The sequence below is a fragment of the Rhinatrema bivittatum genome, chromosome 3, assembly GCF_901001135.1.
Source record: "Rhinatrema bivittatum chromosome 3, aRhiBiv1.1, whole genome shotgun sequence".
In the NCBI taxonomy this organism is placed as follows: Eukaryota; Metazoa; Chordata; class Amphibia; order Gymnophiona; family Rhinatrematidae; genus Rhinatrema; species Rhinatrema bivittatum.
Window position 1 is genome coordinate 127,455,872 of NC_042617.1, and position 22,056 is coordinate 127,477,927.

Genomic DNA, 22,056 nt, shown 5'->3' on the forward strand with positions numbered 1-22,056 from the left:
AAAAAAAAAAAATGCCACAATGTTTACAACCCAGAAAGCAAAGGCATTCAGGTTAGACATTTCTTCTGCTTGATATAGGCAAGAGGCATGGGCATTTCAGTTTTGTAATATACCATGCTAGTCCTCCTCCCTTCTCCAATGCACCCATCCATGATTTCTCATGCTGAGTAACTAATAACTATAGCTTTTATTTTGGTTAAGGTATATTCAGTGGCAAGCCTGCTAGGTTGCAGCTGAAAATGTCCTAAACCCAGACAGCTATAACATAGCTGACTAAATTTAGGACTGCTATTCCTCTGCAAAGTGATAGCTAAAATTAGACAGCTAGAGTGCCATGTGTCCAGCTGAGTTCAGGCTTATTTGATCAAATGAAGGGCTTTGAAAATGCCACTAGCTGACTGGATCCAATTTATCTGACTAAGTAGCTAGCGGGATAACTTGGTGGCATTCTGAGGGCATTTTGGGGTGAAGTTATCCAGCTAACTCTGATATTTAGTTAGCTGTACGACTTATTTGGCTAACTCTTGTTTGTGCTGTAGAGCAGTCCTAAAGTTTGCTGATAAAGTTATCCAGCTATCTAAGATAGTTGGGTATATTCAGCAGCACCATCTTACAGCTGAATATCCTGACAAAGTTAGCTGGGCAATTATCCAGTCAACTTTGCTGGCTGGACAGTGGCTGAAAATGGATCACCTAGTGCTGAAAATTCTGACTAGCCAGATAAATTTCTCGCTCCCAACCCAAACATGCCTTCAGGAATGCTCACATGTTAAGTGTCTAAATATACTCGCTGAGGGGCGGATTTTCAAACGGTCACGTGCGTAACATACGCGTGTAACCCTTTAAAACCCCTCCTGCATGCTCTGAGCCTATTTTGCATAGGCTTGGCGATGCGCGCAAACCCCGGGACGCGCGTATGTCCTGGGGCTTTGAAAAAGGGGCGGGAAAGGGACGGGACATGGGAGGGGCGCCGATCCGGCGGCCGTGCCGGGGGAATCAATCGCGCCCCAGCAGCCGGCCGGTGTGCGCAAGTTATGCCTGCCAGAAGCAGGCGTAAATAAGACAACAAAGGTAGGGGGGATTTAGGTAGGGCTGGGGGGTTGGGTTAGATAGAGGAAGGGAGGAGAAGATGGGGGGAGCAGCCTCGGAGGGAACGGGGAAAGCCATCTGGGCTCCCCTAGGGCTCGGCGTGCGCAAGGTGCACAAGTGTGCACCCCCTTGCGCGTGCCGACCCCGGATTTTATAACATGCGCACAGCTGCGCGTGCATGTTATAAAATCGGGTGTAGATTTGTGAGCGCCGGGTTGCGGGCACAAATCTACGCACTCGCTAATTCTGAATATCTGGCCGTTAATGAACATAGTAAGCTATATTTAGATACTCTACTGAGCTAAGTTTTCATAAACTCAGGTCTAGCCAGCTAACTCCAAAATTATCTGGCAAGATCTAAGCTTTTGAAAATATGCCCCCCTGAAAAGAACAATGTGCCTTGCTGTGGGATTTCTTGCAGAGAACATATGTTTTCTCATGGAATATTGCTATGTTTGCTCATTTTTATGCAAAATTGACAGTAAAAAATTTAGCAAATCTGAGAATTATATCTTACTGGGGTATAGAATTTTGTAAAAACCAGGCAGTCAAGCTTTTGTGATTGTTTTTTGCTAACTTCCTATTAATGAGCTACTTTGCCTGACATTGCACCATTGCAGCTTACTAATTTAGCGGCCGATGCAATAATATGTGTTCAGCCTAGCGCACAGCTTAACACTCCCGTTTTAGATGCGTGAGGCTAGCTCAAGATGCAGTAAGGGGATCGGGAAACCCTAAACACATGTCCAAACAAACGCATAGCTAAAAGTGCTCATCACATGAAAATGCTATGTAGATGAGGCTATTAGTTATTACCCTCCGATGCAGAAAATCACCATTCAGCTAACACAACCTTGGTACGTAGGAAATTTAATGCCAGCCTCAGAGTTGGCATTAGGTCATTCCGCGCATCAAAGGCTCAACTAAAAAAACCAAAAGAATACTGCTTTCCGTGGTTCTTGTTTAAATAAAGCCTTTCTAATTTTGCGGATGTGGCCTGTTGCAGTGATAAACTGACAAGAATTTGTCCATTTTACTATTTTTGTTTAAATCATGAAACTGTTTAATTTTTTTGCTAGCATTCCCTCGTGCAAGTACGTGAGGAGTCCTCTCTCAAGTGGTGTTGGATCAGCCAGCTGAAGTGGCAGGATAAAACGGACGCGCTCATCCACGTCTCCTGGATGCCCGATGCTTTGGAGCGCTAGTGATGTTCAGTTTCCCCCTAGCGTGTCCTTTTTGGCACGGTAGCTCATTTGATTATTGTATCAGGCGCTCAGGAGAGATGGTTGTGTGCAGATTAGTAAAACGGGTGCTCAATACAAGCGCCTGTTTCCTGCGTGGTTTTATCGCATTGGCCTGTTCGAATTTGAAAAATTGTAATGTGTAGTGGACTATGTGCAGAACATGCAAAATTTTAGAAATATTGTTTTAGGTGCTAAATATCACGAAATCGCATATTATGGTGATTATTGTGTGTACCATGTCAAGTTTTAGTACAGGAAATGCCATTTGCAGAGTTTTCTGTGGTTCGGCATATGAGCCTTGATGTCAGCTGGCTACTAGACCTTATCGAAAATCTAAAGAGAAAAATCAAGGCATTTTCTTTCCAGTCTGAGTATATTTAAAGAAGCTCCTTGTATGCTTGTTGTTTTTCCCACTGATTAGGAGGACCTTGTGACAGTAATAATAAAATATTTCAAAGGGCACTTTGTTCCTGAGACGCACACTATTGTATATCTTTAAAACAAAGGAGGCATTGTGCAAGCAAAAAAAAGGATTTGGCCCCAAGCGATGAACAAATTCTTGTGAGCAGAAAAAACCCTATAATTATGCTAATAGTAAATTAATGTTTTGCAATTTACCCATATCACCTCAGAATAGGTGTTGTTCAGACTACTGGGGAAAACCTGTAGATACTCTGAAGAAGTGATACAAATTGGACTGTTTAATTGAATTCAGAAAACATTTAGAAAGCCTGATCTCAACAAAGTGCATCCAAAGAGGCTATCGTCTATCGCAACAAGCGGTGAATGTAATATGTCGTAAAGTTAAGAAAAATCCGCATGTCCTGGGGGACTACAAAAATGAAACTACACAATTATAAATAGCAAGCACGGTTGTTTTGCTGCCTGCCTGGACTCTGCCAGGTGATGTTTAGCTCAGATTACTTCCTCTTTCAAATTCAAGGCCAGGAATCCTTTGAATGAACTTGAAGGAAAGATATGATTCATTGACAAAATACCTTGGCAGACAGCAGGAGTGTTTTGCAAATCTTTTCTCTCGATGTTAGGAAAGGATTGCACTCATGCTTCAAAAAAAAAAGCAAACCTTCTTCCTTCAAACCCTATGGATTTAAATGCTGGTTGAAGAGTGAGATTAAGACAAGCACAGATGTCTGTACAGAAATCAAACAATGGCATGATAGAACATCCCTTATTGTTCACAGAAGGGACTGCATACACGATGAACAATGGGCATTTATTCAGATCCTTATTTAATAATATGGTAGGGTAGTGGTTTCCTGTAGCCATAATGTGTTCTCACAGTATGAAATAAAATGGTGGGAAACCCTGTCCAAATGATTTTTTTTCTGGTAAATATGGAAATGGAAATTTGTATTACTATTTTGAAAGTATTTGATTGTGTATTTTGTATTGCTGAAAGCCACATTAGGTGATCCTTTGGTGGCGGTCCAGAAAGAAGGAATATAAAAAAAAACTAGATTGCATTAGATTAGAAAAAAAATGTTGAAATTATGGGAAGATTCTAATTCTCTGACAGCTGGTGAATAAATTATATGCTAAGAACCACATTAGCTGGATCTCTCTATCTGAGTTCTCTTGACTTGCAGAATGAATACAGAATTCAACGGAATGAGTGTTCCAGATTGGGATTTGGAATTTCTCTTTATCATACACTAATTCACAAAAGGAAAGACAGAATCTAGTAAAAGATCCCAATAAAAATACATTTAAAAAAATTCTGCCTTCATTACTAAAGCACTATATATAGTCAATGTTACAAATCTGGCTGCTAGGCAGTTCCCGCCCCCTCTAGCAGAGGCCCTCTCTGGGCCACACTCGGATCCATTCTAGCCACCATTGAAGGCTGCATGACGCAAGGCCAGCACTATAAGGATCTCCCTAACAGTCTATTCCCTGCCTCAGAGTGGAGTCTCCTCTCTGCCTTTAGCCATCTGTTCTTGTGTGCTTGCCTGTGTAACCTTGCCCTTGCTCTTTTTTCCTGGCCCTTTGCCTGTTTAACCTTACCCTTGTTGGGTGTCTAGTTCCTGCTTTATTCAGGCTTTTAGACTGCCTGCCCTGTCTTTTTGCCCTTGTCTTGTTTGTTTGGGCCTTTCCTAACTGTGTGTGTTTTGTATCTTGCCTGCCCTGTCTAGGCCCTACTATGACCTCCCTTGAATGTGTGTTTCCTTGCTATGCTACTTTCCTGTTCCTATGGCTCTCTTAGTGGCCCTTCTGCTCCCTGTGGGTCCCCTGGTGGCCCATCTGATCCTTGTGGATCTCCTAGTGACCTTTCTGCTCCCTGTGTACCTCCCAGAGTCCCTTCTATTCCCTGTGGTTCTTACAGTGACCCTTCTTGTTCCAGTGGGCCTCAGTGGCCCTCTTGTTTCCTGGGGGCCTCCCTATGCCCTTGCCTTGTGCCTTGTCTAGGCCTTCTAGTGGTCTATCTTGTTTGCATGTATTCCTTGGCCTGTCCTTGCCTTGTATCATATCTAGGCCTCCTAGTGTCCTACTTCTTCTGTGTGTTCCTTGCCCTTTACCCAGTTTTGAGCTTGCCCTGTCTCATGTCTACTTGTCTTGCCTGTCTTGCTGGTGCATTCCCTGTTCCACTGAGTACCTTCTTCCTGACACAGTGCACTGCTTCCAGAAGACCTGCCCGAGAAGGCTGCCAGCCACCAGAACTTATGGGTTCAACCCAAAAGGGTCATACAGAAGATCCATGCTGGTTCTGCCTGCTCTTGATTTGTGCAGAAGACCCTATGCTTGACTTGCTTGCTCCTAATTCCTGCTCCTCCCTGCTTGGAAGCATCCCCAAATTGGCCAGCCCAGTCATGACAGTCAATGAAATAGTATAGGGGTGGCCAATTCCAGTCCCTGAGAGCCACAAACCAGCCAGGATTTCAGGATATCTGCAAGGAATATACAAGAGATAGATTTGCATGTACTGTCTCCATTGTATGCAAATCTATCGCATGCATATGGGGACGATAACTTTTAAATAGCTGTGTGGGCGTACATATACATGCGTACGGCTGCTCATGTGAATAGACATTGCCATTTTATAACATATGCACGTATATGCATGTATGACATAAAATCGGCTGTACATGCGTGCATGTGCATGCAATTTTGTATGGATGTGCGCTTGTGCGTGCAAATGCCAGCTCTACCGCATAAGTGGGAGATTTTATTAGATACACATACCGATGCAATTACCAGTTTGCACAGTCCATTCCCAGTTTGACCAGGTAAAGGATCCCGACTTCCTAACCCCACTAATTAACCTTCCACCCTTTTACCCTGTTAGCCCTGACCCTTCAAACCCTTCCACCCTTTTACCCTGTTAGCCCTGACCCTTCAAACTCCGTTGACTAGCCCCAATTTTTTTAATTTTAAAACGTACATGCCATCCATAGCAGAAGGAAATACTTATGTACACATTTCAAGTGACCATCCTGAAATGCTCATGTCCCACCCATGCTCCGCCCAGATCACACACATGCCCAACCCTTTTTTGACATTTGATTTGTGTGTCTACCAGGAGATACACGCATTCGTGGGAATGTCTTAAAATCCGTGCGGCGTGTGCCAGCTCGAGACATGCGCCTATCTCCTGGCTTTGGCACGCATAGGGTTTTTAAAATTCACCTTTCATTATGGATAGCCTGAAAATCTGGCTCTCAAGGACTGTAGTTGGCCACCCCTGAAACAGAATATATTATAACTTCATTTTGGAAAATTCTGTATCCTGCTCAGAAGCAATGAATATTTCGTATGTGCTGAGGATAAGCTGATGTGATAGACACTGGTGTAATGACAGAAAGGTGTATTTGTTATCACAATCTTAAATGTATTGTAGTGTATACAGTAAAATTACCACTACCATCACCATCTTTAAGCTTTATGTTTTATCTTAAACAAGATGTGTCATTCATAGTATGTACAGACTTCTGGCATTAGCATATAGACATGTCAAAGTATGTTTTTTATGATATTAATAATCTGCTTATCACTTGACAGGAGTATTTTGGAATCTTTTAACTCATGTAGTTCTTTACTTATATGCATGTGGGCTACTTTTTCTTTTATTGGAACTTTTTTATTGGGATGCTCTAAATCCTCTACTATTTTAGTATCCTTCGATGATATTTCCCTTTGAACTATGTGCTTTTGAGTGACTGTCAGCTTTCTCCCATGTTCTAGTTTAAAAGCTGCTCTATCTCCTTTTTGAAGGCTAGCACCAGCAGCCTGATTCCACCCTGGTTAAGATGGAGCCCATCCCTTCAGAATAGGCTCCCTTTTCCCCAAAATGCTGCCAAGTTCCTTATAAAACTAATGCCTTCTTTCCTGTACCATCGTCTCATCCACACACTGAGACACTGGGTTTTGCCTGCCTCAGGGGTCCTGCACGTGGAATGGGGAACATTTCAGAGAATGCTATCCTCGAGGTTCTGGATTTTAACTTTCTACCTACAAGCCTAAATTTGGCTCTAGAACCTCCCTCCCTTAAATTCCTATGTTTTTGGTGCCCATATGGACCACAACATCCAGCTCCTCCCCAACACTGTCTAAAATCTTATCTAGGTCATGCATGAGGTCCATCACCTTCGCACCAGGCAGGCAAGTTACCAAGCAATCCTCACATCCATCATTCACCCAGCTATCTACATTCCTAATAATCGAATCACCAGCTATGACAGCTGACCTAACCTTTCCCTCCTGGGTACTAGCTCTTGAAGACTCATCCTTGATGAGTGAGGATAATGCATCACCTGGAGAACAGGTCCTTGCTACAGGATCACTCCAGCTACATCAGGTAATGCTTTCCGACTAGTTGACCTTTTTCAGACATGTTTCCTATGTCTCTGAAGTTCTCCTTTATATATCACTCTGTCTGTTCTCTCTCTGTCTTCTCCAGATCTTCCACTCTAGCAACCAGAGATTGGACTCATTCTCTTTGGACCAGGTGCGCACATACAACCTCTTACCAACTAGTATGTAATCTTGCATGTGTACTCAATGCATGTAACGATCCTGTCCTCATTAACTGGCTTTGCGCCGGGACCTCTGACCACCGGCCCGATGCTGCTGATCCCCTGTTGTGCGGCCTAGGCCGCCCCTGGGCCATTGCTGTTGCTCCTTGTGGCCCGATGCCACTGTGTGCAGCAGGAGGGGCTGCTGGTGCTTCTTCGTGGCAGGAGCAGCTGCTGATTTCATCTTCTTTGCGGCTAGGAAGCCGCCGCTGGGATCCTCTTCATGCAGCAGGGGAAGCCTCCATCGTTGCTCCTCTTCACAACCCTAGTGCCACTGCCGGACACCTCATCTTCGCGGAAGGAAGCTTCCACTGACTGTCTTCATGCAGCCCTGGTGCCGCCATCAACTTCCTCCACCTCCCAGGCTCCTCTAGGCGCGGGCGTGCTTCTCTCCACATTATTTAAAGGGCCAGCAGCGGGAAAAGCCCTGCGGCCCCAATGATGACATCATCAGTCTGCTCCGTAGTCCAGCCTTATAAAAGGGCTCAGCCTTCATTCCTTGGGGGCCTTCAAATTGGGTATCCATGGTTGTCCATGCATCTCTTCTCCAGTCAAGGTCCTCGGTGGTCTTTTGTTTAGATGGCTCATCATTTCATGACCTAGATGTTCCTGGTCTCCTTCATCCTGATGTTCCTGGACCTGTTCCTCGTTGAAACACCTTCGTTGTCTCTTCAGTGTCCTGAGGTTCCATTTCCAGACGTTCCGATGTTCCATGTCCAGAAGTGCCTGATATTCTGTGTTCCAGTCCTGACCCTGATGTCCTCATCTCCGGCTCTTTGTCCTGATTCCAGGCTCCCTGCTTGTCCACCTTTTGTGGCATGCCACCGTCGTGGTCTGTGACCAGCCCTTGAGGGGCTGGGTAGGGTGCTTCATGGCACGCCTGTTTTTACGTCTGAAGTGCAAGTCTCCGGAAGGCTCCTTGTTTTTAATTCTGAGGTCTGTTCCTGAATCCTGAGTCTTGTATCCTGAGTCTTGAATCCTGTTCCTGGTCTTCGGAGAACCTTGTGCTTGCTTCCGTCCTTGCCCAAGACTCAAGCCAGAACCTGCTCCACTTCAGCATGGTCCGTGACCAGCCAAGGGCGGCTGTGTAGGGTGCGCCTCGGTGCAGGCCTATCCTGAATCTTTGACATGTTTCCAGTTCCAAGTCTTCATTTTCTCGTCTGGAGTCTTCTTCACTTTTGGCGTGGTCTGCGACCAGCCATGGGTGACTGTGTAAGGCTCGCTGTGGTGCAGTACTCATCCAGTACTAGTGCCTTAACCCTGAATCCTTGCCTGAGCCTTTCAAGTATCCTGGATCCCTGTCCAAGTCTTCCAAATTCCATGGAACCTTGTCCGAGTCTACCAAGTATCCTGAAACCTCATCTGAGTCTTCCAAGTTCCATGTATCCTCGTCTGAGTCTTCTAAGTTCCTTGAATCCTTGTTCGGGTCTTCCTAGTATCCTGAAACCTGATCTGAGTCTTGCAAGTTCCACGTATCCTCATCTGAGTCTTCCAACTTCCTTGAGTCTTTGAGTTTCCTAGTTCCTGATTTCCACATCTCATCTTGTTCTTGCCCTCAGCCTCTGTCTGGCCTCACATAGTCATTGTTCCCAAGCGGCAGGTCAGGAAGGGCTACTGAGTGGCTGGAGGGCTACTCTTGAGACCAGCATTACATTGCTGGGTCTCACCGGTGCATGCAGGTCCAGTGGAAGGCTTACCTACCTTGTTCCAGTTTTCCTCGCCTTGATCCTGGTCCAGTCTTGTCCCAGCTCCAGCCCGTCAGGTAAACAAAACAGAATAGATGCCTTGATCTTTTTCAAAACTTTATTCATGCAGAGACGTGTTCATAAAATTGCCCGACTCAGGCCGAGTTTCGCAGCTCAACAGCCGCTGCCTCAGGGGCTCAGTCACTCAAGTCATGAGTGAAAGCAATGATGTTGTTTCTTCCAATGAACAACAATGGTGTATCAGCAGTACAAGAACAACGTGACTAAGTAGTTTATCTTGCAAATCAGCGTTCGAACTGCAGTCTCTGCTCTTATCAGCTTATCAACTGAGTGAGTTGAGTGACTGAGCCCCTGAGGCAGCGGCTGTTGAGCTGCGAAACTCGGCCTGAGTCGGGCAATTTTATGAACATGTCTCTGCATGAATAAAGTTTTGAAAAAGATCAAGGCATCTATTCTGTTTTGTTTACCTGACGGCTATCATAGATCGCCTGCCTCTTTGTTTTCTTGGACCAGCTCCAGCCCGTGCCTGAACACTCTCGACTCCCTTGGTGTGTGTCTTGGGGCTCCTCCCTGAGCTGCGCCATGGCCCAAGGGCTCACATCTCTCTTAGCAAGTGAGCATGCCTCCACGTTCACTACAGTGCAAAAGACTGCTGGACTGTTGTCTGCATCTTCATATTGTTGATTCCTAGTTAATTTAGGTTGCTATGGAAGAGGAGATATGTAACTTGGAGTCCTTTAAATTTTTGTGATATATTTAATGTTAATTTGGCAATGACCTGCAAGGGGACAATTAATCTAACTGATAAGGGCTAGGTTACTCCCTTGTTCTAGATCAATTCCCGATTGATTTTTGATATGGAAATAATTCTTGTCCTCTTATATGAGATAAGAGTTTGTAAATCAAAGAATGAGCAAAGTGGTGAGTGGGAGAGAAAGAAAGAAATTACCTACCTTCCTGTCTTCTTTTTTAACCAAAGGCATACACACGAACCATAGAAAAAAAAATTACCTATCTCCCAAGCCTTTTTTTAATCAGGTACACACACAAATACACACTAAAAGAAATTACTTACCTTTCCTGTCTTTTAATCAAGGGCATGCACACTTGAAGTTAATTTACCCCATAATTTCACCTCTTGCCAAACTTTTAAGCCCCAATATTACTCAGTAAGCAACTGCCAGGCAAATCTTCTTCTCTCAATAATCTCTCAGATGTTAATGCTCATGGACTACCTACAGCTGCAACTGGAAAATAGGCTCAAACCACTTACCTACCGGGATTCTTACATGGTAACCATGTTGTATAACCCATAGGTGAAAGCAAGTGTTGCCCTCTAGTTCAACTACCTTGAAGGAAATGCTAGTAGGTATGGTATGGAAATAGGTGTGCCTGAGAAAGAGGGCCAGTGAGGATACAATATTGTGTGGACACCCCACACAACACTGTCAGTATGAACAGCCCCCTATCAGTTTTCACTTCCTCCCCCATCTTTATCCGCCCCCCTCTCTTGGCCATACCCCAATGGGCTCATGATATGGGCCATAGTTATAACAGTTGGTTTATGCCACACTGTTGTCTTGGGCTCTTCATAACACTGTTGTTTGTATCCTTTGAACCTTTTTTGTTTTAGCTTTGGGGTGTTCCTGCCATTGTGGGGCTAGTTTGCCCCTCTTGTAGTGCTTTGGGGTGTTCATGTCACTGTGATGCCTGCCATAACTTCACTCTATACCGTGGAGTGATCCTATCACTGTTTATGCTGCTTTGCCCTGTCATGGTGCCTTAGGTTGTTCCTGCCACTGTTGGTGCTGTTCTGCTCCTCTTTTGGTACCTTGTCTTTATTTATTTATTTATTTATTCATTCATTCATTCATTCATTCATTTATTTATTTATTATTTGTTAAGTTTTATATACCATCATTTGGTGAAGCCATCATAACGGTTTACAAGGTTCAAGTTGTAATTTTTTCTTAATAGTTTTGAAAAAGGTATAACAGGAAGTATATAGAAACAGAAGTTAAACACTATCAGTCTGGAAAAGACGGAGGGGTTGTTTGGTGTTGGATGGAGACAAGGTAATTTTGTAGTTAAGGTTGAAGGTTCGAATGAGTGTTAGGATGATCAGAGGTAAGAGGGTCATTGTAGACTTTGCAAAACAGCCAAGTTTTTAGGTCTTTTTTGAAGGTTTTGAGGCTATGTTGGGTTCTTATATCTTTTGGGAGGGAATTCCAAATTGTAGGGGAGGCAATGGAGAAGACTCTTTCTCGTGTTGTTGTCAGATGAGCATCTCTGATGGGGGGTGGGATGTTTAGACATCCTGAGTTGTTTGAGCATAGGCTTATTTGGGGAAGTTGGGGGGTTATGTTTAAATCATTTAGTCCTTGTTGTTCATTGTTTAGGATTTTGTGTACGATGGTCATGGATTTATGTTCAATTCGTGCTTTAATTGGAAACCAGTGTAGAGAAATCAGTGTGGGTGTTATGTGATCATTTCTCTTTGTTCTAGTCAGAATTCTGGCTGCTGAATTCTGCAGAATCTAGAGAGGTTTGAGGTTTGAATAAGGTATTCCAATTAGTAGGGAGTTGCAGTAATTGATGGTGGAGAAAATGAGGAGCTGTAAGACAGTTCTGAAGTCATAAGGGTTGAGAAACGGTTTTAGATGTCTTAGGGTTAGTAGTCTGTGAAATTCTTCTTTAGTTTTGTTTGATATGTGGTTCTTGAATGAAAGCTCTTTATCAATGATAATTCCTAGGTTCCTGGTGTGGGTGGCAGGGAGTATAGATTTTGTTTGATTGTTGAGGAAAGGAAGGGGTGGTGGGGTTGGGTTGGGTTTTTTGTGCATGATGATAATTTCAGTTTTGTCAATGTTGATTATGAGTTTCAGTGAAGTTAGTAGATTTTTAATTGAGATAAATAGTGCAGAGATTTCTTTGTAGGTGTCTTCAATTCATCCTATTGTTTTAGCCAGAGTCAGATCGAATAAAGGTTTTTTGTTGTCTATAGCTAAGAACTACCAATATGGCTGACTTGCTATGGAAACCCTGTGGACCTACTGATGTTATCAACAGCCACCTTATGCCAAGATCAGAAAATTAGGGCATCCCTGTACAAATAAACTCTCCGGCTTCTGTTGAATCACTAGGGAGACGACAGTAATTCAATATTTAAAAGGCAAAAATTTCAAAATTGTTAATAATGCCAAAGGCAAAAGCAAAGTGGGTATCAGCAAGCTGGGAAAGTGTAAGATCTCTCTAGAAGGAAGTACCTTGGTCCTCTCGATCATTCACCCATACCAAATTTTTCAAGAGTTATTTTTTTCAATTGCAATAAATCAAATACCAGCATTGACCCTAAGTGGTGCAAAATCAAACAGTTCAAATAACAAAACTGCCCTAACAGCAAAACAGTTGCAATTTTGTTGTTTGAACTGTTTGTTTCTAATGGAATTGCCGGGTCTTTGAGCCAAACCTACAAAACTAAAGATACAGCAAAGACGAGCCTGTATGAGCCCCAGAAGAGGAGGAAGAGTGTTTACTGATTGGGTGAATGGCAAGACTGAAGAATTTCATCAGACTGCATTGCCAAAAGAAAGAGACAAGGAAATGTGAGCCCACACAACCAGTCAAAAAGATAATATCAGCCCACGCAGCAGAAGAAGAAGGAGGAGGAAGCTGCTGCAGCTGCTGAATTCAGGCCAGGAGAGAAGGAATGAGGGATCATGTGTGTGACTATGAGTGAATGGGATGTATGTGACTGTGTGTGTGAGTGGGCATGTGTGTGTGTGTATGTGAGAATGAGCATGTATGTATGTGAGAAAGAGTGACAGTGAACATGTGAAAGTGTGTGTATGAAAAAGGAGGAAGATGGGGTGCATACTGTCCAGACCTGGCCCCCATTAATCGATGAAAATCTCAGAGTGATTCGACATCAAAAGTTCCCAGGTATGGCCTCATCATAGTTCTTGTGGGAGGAGGAGGTAAGGTATTGTGTTAAGGCCACCAAAGTTCCTCCTGTTTTTCTTGTGGGAGCAATGGCATAGCCATGGGTAGACCTGGTTGGCCATAGCCCAGCAACTTTGGTCTCAGGCCCTCCCTTTCAGGGCTGCCCAACACCAAAAGAGGAGGCCTGCAGAGTGGCCGCCATGGGATGCTTCCCACAGTGGCCAAAGAAGGAGGGGTCCGACACTGGACCTCATCCTGCGGTGACTGAAGAAGAGGCCCTGTGTGTGTGTGTGTGTGTATGTATGAGTGAGAGCTTGTGTGTGTGTGTGAAAACCTAAGTGAATGAGAGCCTGTGTTTCTGAGAGCCTGTGAGAGTGAGAGCCTATATGTATATGGGAGCTTGTGCAATCGAGATCCTGTGTGTGAGTGAGTGAGGGAGCCTGTATGTGAGAAAAGAGTGCATGTGAGAGTGAAGGCTTGCGAGTGTGTGTGTGTTTGTGTGGGAACCTGTGAGAGTGATAGCCTGTGTATATGAGCATGTGAGAGAACTCTTGTGAGAGCCTATGTGTGTGTGTGTGGGAGAGCATGTGAGAGTGAGAGCTTGTATGAGGGAGGAAGGGGAAAAGAGAGAAGGAGAGAGAAGAAACAGAAAGAGAAAAGATATCCTGAACAAGGAATTAGGAAAAAATCATGACCAACTGATTAGAAAAATAAAAAAAGTCAACAAAGGGTAAAAAACATTATTTTGAGGTTTTAGTGATTGATATATGCCATCTTTGGGAACATGCATTTCTTATATTTTTGTATTTTGCTCTTTCTTTAGCAATCCACTGTTCAAAGTCTAGTTTTTGGTTTTTTCTATTTAGGTTTTTGTCTGCATATTTCTGTTTCTAATTTGTAGTAAGTTATTCTGAATTAGGTAAGGGTCAGTCTGTGTTCTGCTTGTGTGTAACTGAGGTACAGTATTGCTGCTGGCATGTAGTTTCTCTGTAGGGATTTGTAGCAGTCTGGCTTGTTCTGGTACTCCAGTAGGTGGCGTTTTAGTGTTCTAGGGCCTGGTGTAATATTTGTATTGCTACCTTTTCATAGATAAAGTTGCCATTGTTTGAGTCCTAAAAGATAGTGCTATGATTGTATGGAATGGCAAGGTTCTAGGTGTCTTTTTTCCTTTGCAGGAGTTGATATCACTTCACAAAGCATTTAGCTGTGGAGGGATTCCTTAAGTTCTGTTTGGATGGAGATTCTTTAGTGTCATGTCAGCCAAGGCAAGCATGGGATGTTCCTTGGCAGCAACAGGATCCTTGGATGCTGCCTCCCTCACCATGTCCATCACCACTACCAAGGTTTTAGTCTCTACCTGCTTCATTTCCACCATTCTGATGGTAGGCTCCATCTGCTTGTCCAACACCTCATATGATGCCTATCCTTCTAAAGGATGCCTCCTCCCCCCATTCCTCCTCCACTTTAGAGGAAGGCTCCCCTTCTGATGTCAGGAGTGCAGAAGGCTCCCCTTCCTGCCTGTGCAGGAAGGCAGATGGCCTCATATTGCACATTCTCTGAAGAAGAACTACACATCAGTGTTGCCAGGCCTTCATCCTTTGCTCCCCCCCCCCCCTCCCCAAACATCAGCTTTCAAGAGTTTCCATTGCCTCTGGTGCCTTCCTACAGCTATCATGCCTTGCCACATCTTGTGTCTGTGGCACCAAAAGACACCATCAGTGATGAACAAACACCTTTTTGAAGAAGCATCAGACTTGAGCAATCCAAGATACTTCCTCTCCTCCCAAAAGGACAGAATATCCCACAAACCAAATAATGTCTATGCAATGCACAATTGTCATCTTTCAGCTGTAAGTAAATGTGCCATCTTTGTACTGTGTTTCTTACCTTTACAGCATGCTGTTGAGTCTGGCTATGTATCTCCTGCAATTCCTCCTCACTCAGTTCATATGCTTCTTCTTCCTACTCTTTATCATTGGGCACTGTAAGTTTAGCATCTTGTCCTTCTGAAGGAGGCAGGCCTTAGGTTTTGGCTAGGTTATGAAGCATGCAGCAGGCTAGAAAGATATTAAAGACCTATGTTGAGTTGTAGAGAAGAAATCCCCTGTTCTATCCAGGCAGCAGAAACATGTTTTGAGTAGGCCAAAGGTTATTTCAATGATTGCACTGATCTGCCTGTGGACCCTTTGTAGTGGACATTTGCTGCAGTATATGGGTATGCTAAAGGGATCATGAACAAGGTTTTGAGTGGAAATCTCTGGGGGAGAAGGCAGATAAGAGGAGAGAAAGATATCCCAAGTTGTTAGGCACTGAGACTGTCTTCTGGTAGAGACTAGGGTCAAAATGGTAAGGTCACCTAGACATTGTAGTGAGAGCAGAATACTTACCTAAATGCCAACCCCCAGTGATGAGACCATTCTGTAAGCAGTCATGAACTTCTGACTGCCTCAAGACAGGTCCCTGGAAACCTGGGCATTGCAGATCACCTGCATGCTGAAGGAATGGAAGTCCTTGCAGATGTAGAAGGTGGGCCTCATAGCCTGCATGTTCCTTTATAGGGATGTGAGTAGAATTTATACCCCCCCCCCAAAAAAAAAAAACCAAAAAAAAAAAAAAACCAGAGAGGGGAAATGTATAATTTGGTAGAAATCAGTTGTTGTTGCTGTCTGCTTTGTGGGAGAGATGTATTTTCCTGAGAAATGCAGCCAGAAACTAGTATATATATGGAGGTAGCTGACTAACTTTTTCCAGTTGTGACCCCAAGAGGTGCCTGGAAGGTTCCTATGGCAAAAACATCCAGGTGTGCTGGAAAGGTGTGGCCTTTTCAAGTGGAAGAGCACAGATCCTGCTCTAACTTCTGGCATAGTTATAGTATGGTTTTCTTGCTGTACCTGACACCTGTACAAGACATGCTCCTCAGACAGATCCAGAAATTGTTCTCTGATCTTCTATATTCTCTCTAAGGAGTATCTTTTCCTCCTCTCTTCTCTGTCCCGTCTCAAATGTTATACTCTAAGTATCAATAAGTTTAAGAAAACTCATGTTGAATGTCACTTAACAACCACTCACACTCTATATAATTAGACCCAGTCAGCCTCTGTGATAATCATACACACCCCCAGTAAAGCTCACTGATACTCATATACACCCAATTGGCCCCAGTGACACTCACAGACACCAAAAATACCCAAGGTTTTATGAATATTTTCAGTTATTTTTAATGGCCTCCTCCATCTCAATAGGCTACAAAATTCCTTCCTAGTGCTTGCAGGGCCTCCCTGGGACCTCCCTGTGGGCCCAGCAATAATCCAAGGCTTGACCTATACCAGTTGGATTGAGCTAAGCTCAGCTGGGGCTTTTCTGTTCCCCATTCCTGTCCCCCCAAAAGCTGCTAGAGCCAGGGACCTTCTCAGCCACCACTTTTCTCTTTCATGGGTCTCATGAATAGAGAAATGGGCAGAAGGGATGACACTTCTGGCAGCCCTTTAAAAAGAATGCAAGATGGCCCTTAGACTGGTGCCATTTTAATGTCACTATTGCACCAGCCTCAGGGCTAGATGGCACCATTTTTCAGGGACCTAAGCAGAAAAGGAGCAAGTGAATATGATTCTTCCCACTTTCTCCATCCAGGAGAGTAAATGGGCCGGGTTGGTCCCTAATCATGGCAGATATTTTGGGGGGCAGGAAGGAGTTTTGAGGGGCCTTGTTTTGTTCATTTCTTGTTTTGTTTTTATATGTTTATTTTGGTTTGGCAAACAAAATAAACAGAAATAAACATTAAAGATCAAATTTTAATAGCCAATAGGCATGGATGTACCAGGGTTTTTAAAAGGGGCGGGGTGCTGGCCAACTGGGACAGCAGCCATTAGGCTGTGTTGCAGGGAAGGGCGCACTAGCTGGAACTACCTGCTGCTTGAAGGAGCAGGTAAGTTTGAAAATTTAAAAAAAGAGGCTAGTTAGAGTAGGTCTAGGGGTTGGAGAGGAGAAGGGAAAAGGGAGAAAGGTAAGGTAGTGGGATAAGACTGGGTGGGAACTGGTGTAGGCCCGATCATGTTGCCCCGTATTTTTAACTAAAATCCCCCCTTGCACGAGCGAGTTGCGACCCGCCCTTACATTCGCATACTGATATAAAAATCGGGCGTGCATGTGCGTACAGGAATTGTATTTTATAACATGGGTGTGGCTAAATGCACACGTTATAAAATTGGTGCATCCATGTGCGAGCTTGCACATGGAAACGTGCACGCACAGATTTTAAAATCTACCTCTGCATGAACTAAAACCTGAACCCTCCCCCCACCCCCACACCTCTTCAAAGTGAAAAAATAACCAAAATCAAATTTTTGGGCCCTAGTTCTTACTCATTTGGTCTAATTCTTGATTTTATTTCAGTAGTCTTTAGACTGATGTAGGGTGTGTGTGTTGGTGGGGGAGGGAGGAGGGAGGAGGGGGGATCACGAGCAAGGAGGCAAATTAGGAATGAAGCAGGGAAGCCAAAGTGACATTTCCATACATTACGACCACTCCCACAGCATGGCCACCTGCCTTTCCTGCATGCAGGACTGGTGGATATCTTTATGTACCATTGCTATGCATGTTATCAAGGCCATTACAAGGAGTTTTACAGCACAGGACAGGCTGTCAGTTTGATGGTCATCTTCATCATCACTGTAAGTTGTAAAGACAAGATAACACCTACATCAATAATCTCACCAAAGTACTCAGCCACAGAACTGAAGCTAAAGAGATAAATGCCTGCTGTATACCAATGATCTGATCCTTTCATCCCCTATCCCAGAAACTCTGCAAAAAATCCTAAACCTGCTTGAGAACCATTACAAATCTTGCACCCTATAGATGAATCTGGAAAAGAAAAATTATAATTTTCCATAAAAAAAACAACCCACAACAAATTCAAATTTTTCCTAACTAACCAGAAATACAGCTCACCTTAGACTATGCATTCCTTGTCCTGATACCAAATACATCTGGGAGCTTTAAATTGGCTATAAAGATACTATAAGGAAAAGTCCTAAGGGTCCTATATGCAATAAAAAAAAAAGAAACTCTGGCCAGTTTCAAGCCTTGAGTAAAGCTACTCTTAAAATTATTCAATAACATCATTCAATCAATTCTCCTATATGGGAGTGAAGTCTACAGGATGGGACAGAATCCCAATGAACTGTTGTTGAAATGACACAGAGACAACATTTCCTATTTCATTTTTAAATGTGTGCACTAATTCAATTAATGTACACTAAATGAACACTTGATAAAATTAGTGCACACTAACTCAAATATTGCAAGCTATTTGAGTTAGTGTGTACTATTTCTTTTTAGCGTGCATGGTTTTAAATTAGTGTGCACTAAAATAAGAAAAGAAAAACACCTAAAATATTGTGATATTTTTTGTTGTTTTATTTTAAAAAATGACATCAAAGGGAAGGAAAGCGCAGAGCAAGTCAGAGTTCCAATTTTTTTAATGTACGGGTCGTATGACATAGTGAGGGCAAAGGTAGCGCCGGCACCATTTTGAATATTGGCAATACGGCTCGAGTGCAGGAGGTCGCTCCCGGACCCCCGCTGGACTTTTGGCAAGTCTTGTGGGGGTCAGGAGGCCCCCCCAAGCTGGCCAAAAGTCCCTGGGGGTCCAGCGGTGGTCCGGGAGCGATCTCCTGCACTCGTGACGTCGGGTGACAGGAACCAAAATGGCGCCGGCACTACCTTTGCCCTGTCATATGGTAAGGGCAAAGGGCCACCGGCACCATTTCTATTAACGCAGCCGTGGCCCGAGAGCGGGAGATCGCGCCGGGACCCCCCCACTGGACCCCAGGTAATTTAAAACATTTTGGGGGGGTTCGGGAGGGTGGGGGATTTGTTTTAAAGGGTCGGGGTGGGTTTTAGGGTTGTTTTGGTGTGCCGGTTTTCCCGCCCTCCCCCGATTTATGATTTTTTAACAAAAAAAAACCATGACGATCAGATTTCTCTCCCCCCCCAGTCAAAATCGATCGTTAAGACGATCGATCACATGATTCACATCCCTAGTAGGTAGGGTCAAGGGGTCTAGGCTAGCAGCAAAGTGGTTCATGTCTGACACAATGAGTTCTCAAGCTAATTGGAGGCCCTGCAATTTCTGGACTAAATCAAGAATGGCTTTCAAAACAGCAAGATCCATCGGGTCCATGGCCTTGGCAAACTGTTGTGGAAGTGGACCCTTGGACCAAGGTGAGGTTGGCACTACCCACAGGGAGGGATCCTGCAGGTCCTTACCTTCGGCAGGTGGAGCTGTCTGGAGCAGAGGTCCAACAGGAATGTCACCAATACCAATCCTCATTTTCCTTAGGTTGAGCCCTCAGGTGCTGGAGCCAGCTGGATTTAAGTGCGGGCCTCTGTGAAGAGATGAATTCATAGCAGAAGGTATTGTTGGCTAGTGGGAATGGAACAAAGTCAGTGGTTGGGACAGGAAGTGAACAGCAGAGATGAGTGCAGGTAGAGGTCAAGGACAGGTGGAGTTCAACAAGACGAGGAGCAAGCAGTGGACACCAGGCAGAAGTCAAGCAAAGCCAAGAAACAGTCCAAAGTCAAGCCAGGAATCCAAACAGAGACAAAGTCGGGGATCTGAACAGAGGTCAATCTGGGAAGTCAGTCTAAGGGGACAAGGCAAGGTGGTACAGCAGGATGGAACACTGGAGACAGGCAAGAGACCACAGGGCAGGAATGCAGGAACTCCAAAGACATAGGAAGAAACCAGGAACATGAAGACACGGCACTGGAACCAGAACCAGGAACGAAGAGGCAATTGCCTACTCCAAGGAGTTTGACCTATTGCCAAGGTACCAGAGGAACATCCAGGAGAGCCTTTTATCCAAAGGATCTGTGATGTCAACAGGAGGCGCCTTGTTCGATTCCCCCCACTGGCCCTTTAAAAGAGCTCAATCAGCATGCACGTGTGCCTAAGGGAGTCCTATGAAGCAGATGGAGGAAGGCTGTCAGGGTTGGCAGGGCCAGCCGAGATGCCGGCGGCACCCCGCAGCCCAGAGTGCATCAAGCGAGGGCCTCCCCTGACATCAGGAAGCATTGTGTTGGGCATAGAGCTGGCAGTGTCTGTGCCACGGGCGGTGTCGAGGCATGCAGGCAGCCATCCCCATTCATCCGGCCAGGAGATGAGAGTGGCGGTCCATGGAAATAGCACACGGACCATCGAGCATAACACTAGTTATTTAATTAGTTAATGTATTTGATATACAACCTTTAAACATAAAATCAAAGTGGGGTACAACAAAATACATAAAGTACAATAAGACATGATACATAGTATAGCATATCAACACAAACTAGGTGTTAAAAAACATAAAGTAACATTTCTACAAATATCATCAGCTGTCACTGGAGTAGGTTTTCTCTGAACCCTGCAATGAAGACAGGAAATGTAAGTGTGGGCATCACTCAGTGACTGCTGTTGGACAGATACATTGGTCAATAGCCTGGGCTGGGAAAAAAATCCAAGTGGTGGGGAAAAGAAGGAAGTTTGTGGTGGGTGGCAATTGGAGAAGAAGAGATAAAGCTGCGGTGGATGGAGGAGGGAGGCAGGAGGAGGAGAAAGATTGTGGTGACTGGGGTATGGGTGGGATGGAAGGACAAAGGAAGAGGAAAAAGTAAGACTGTGGAAGAAGTAACTGGAGAGAAGAAGATTGTACTGACTGGTGGGAGGCAGGGGAGGGGGGAGAAATGGGAATCTAAGAGAAGAAGGAAGACTGTGACAACCAGTGGAGGAGGGGGTAGTTTGGAAGAAGAAGGAAGACTGTGACGGGGGGTGAATGTGGGAGAAGGGAAGACTTTCCATTGAGGCAGGAGAAGGAAATTATGATGGTTAAAGCAAGGAAGGAAAACACATTGTGGTAGCCTCTCAAGGAGATGAGGAATACAATAGGCAGCATTGAGAAGCTGGAGGTAGTTGGTTGGCCAGCAGCCATGGCAATGGGAATCAGCAACAGGGGGAAAATTTAGCAACAGCCCACGAAAGAAAGGTGTCAAATATGTGCAAGAGTTTAATCAATTTTCAAAGCAAACATATGCACATATGTTCGCTTTGAAAACGATTTGTGTGTAGGCCATTTTCAAGGAAACCTTTGCACATAACTTTTGAAATTCCACCAGTAAGCAGGTAAATGCAAAGCCCTCCCAGTACCCTAACCCAGGAACGCCTCTGCTCAGTCTGGCTAAACTTGCGTACAAGCCAGACCTATGCACCTAAGTTTGCCCACATATCCAGTGGGCAATTTTTCTAACATGTCATTTGCAAGGGGTATACACTGTTTTACCCACGGAAATGCCTTTGAAAATTACCATCAATGGGGGTCAATGTTCAAACTGTCAGCATTTGAACAACGTCTGTGGATACTTTAAATCTGTGGGCTTTGTACCATTTCTCATAAGGTAAGTACACACTTGCTTTCCATTTCAATCCTGTAGATGCTTGCACCTGCTTTTTGTTTGTCCAGATTCTTTTCAAATGATGAATAATGCACATAGATTTGAAAATGCAATCTGAGCAAGATATGTTCGTCCTTCAACCTAAACATAACTCCTGAAATGCCTTATAATATGGTTAAAAGTATGCACATGTGGAGCCCTGTGTATACTTTTAGCTGCATCAAGGGAAAGCAATTTTCAGATAGTCAATTAACGCAGATAAAATGCATTTTACCTGTGTAAATGATTTTGAAGATCATCTTCCGCATAAATCTTGTCATTTTACCATTATCTAAGTTAGATGTAAGATTCATTCAGGGCACGAAGGTGCATTTGAAAGGTTTTGTTTTTTTTTTTGTATCGGTTGATTTCAGCAAATTATTTTGTATGAATGAAACTCTTCACTTGAAGGTGATATGTTGTGACTTATGAAAATTTGAACTACCTGTTATGGAGCAGCTCTCACTTAGCAGGGTTCATATTTGTCAGCTCTTGATTGAAGCTGTAAATCAGCAATCTCTGATCTGGAATTTCCCATAGGAAAGCACAAAGCTGCAAACATCAGTTTTAAGA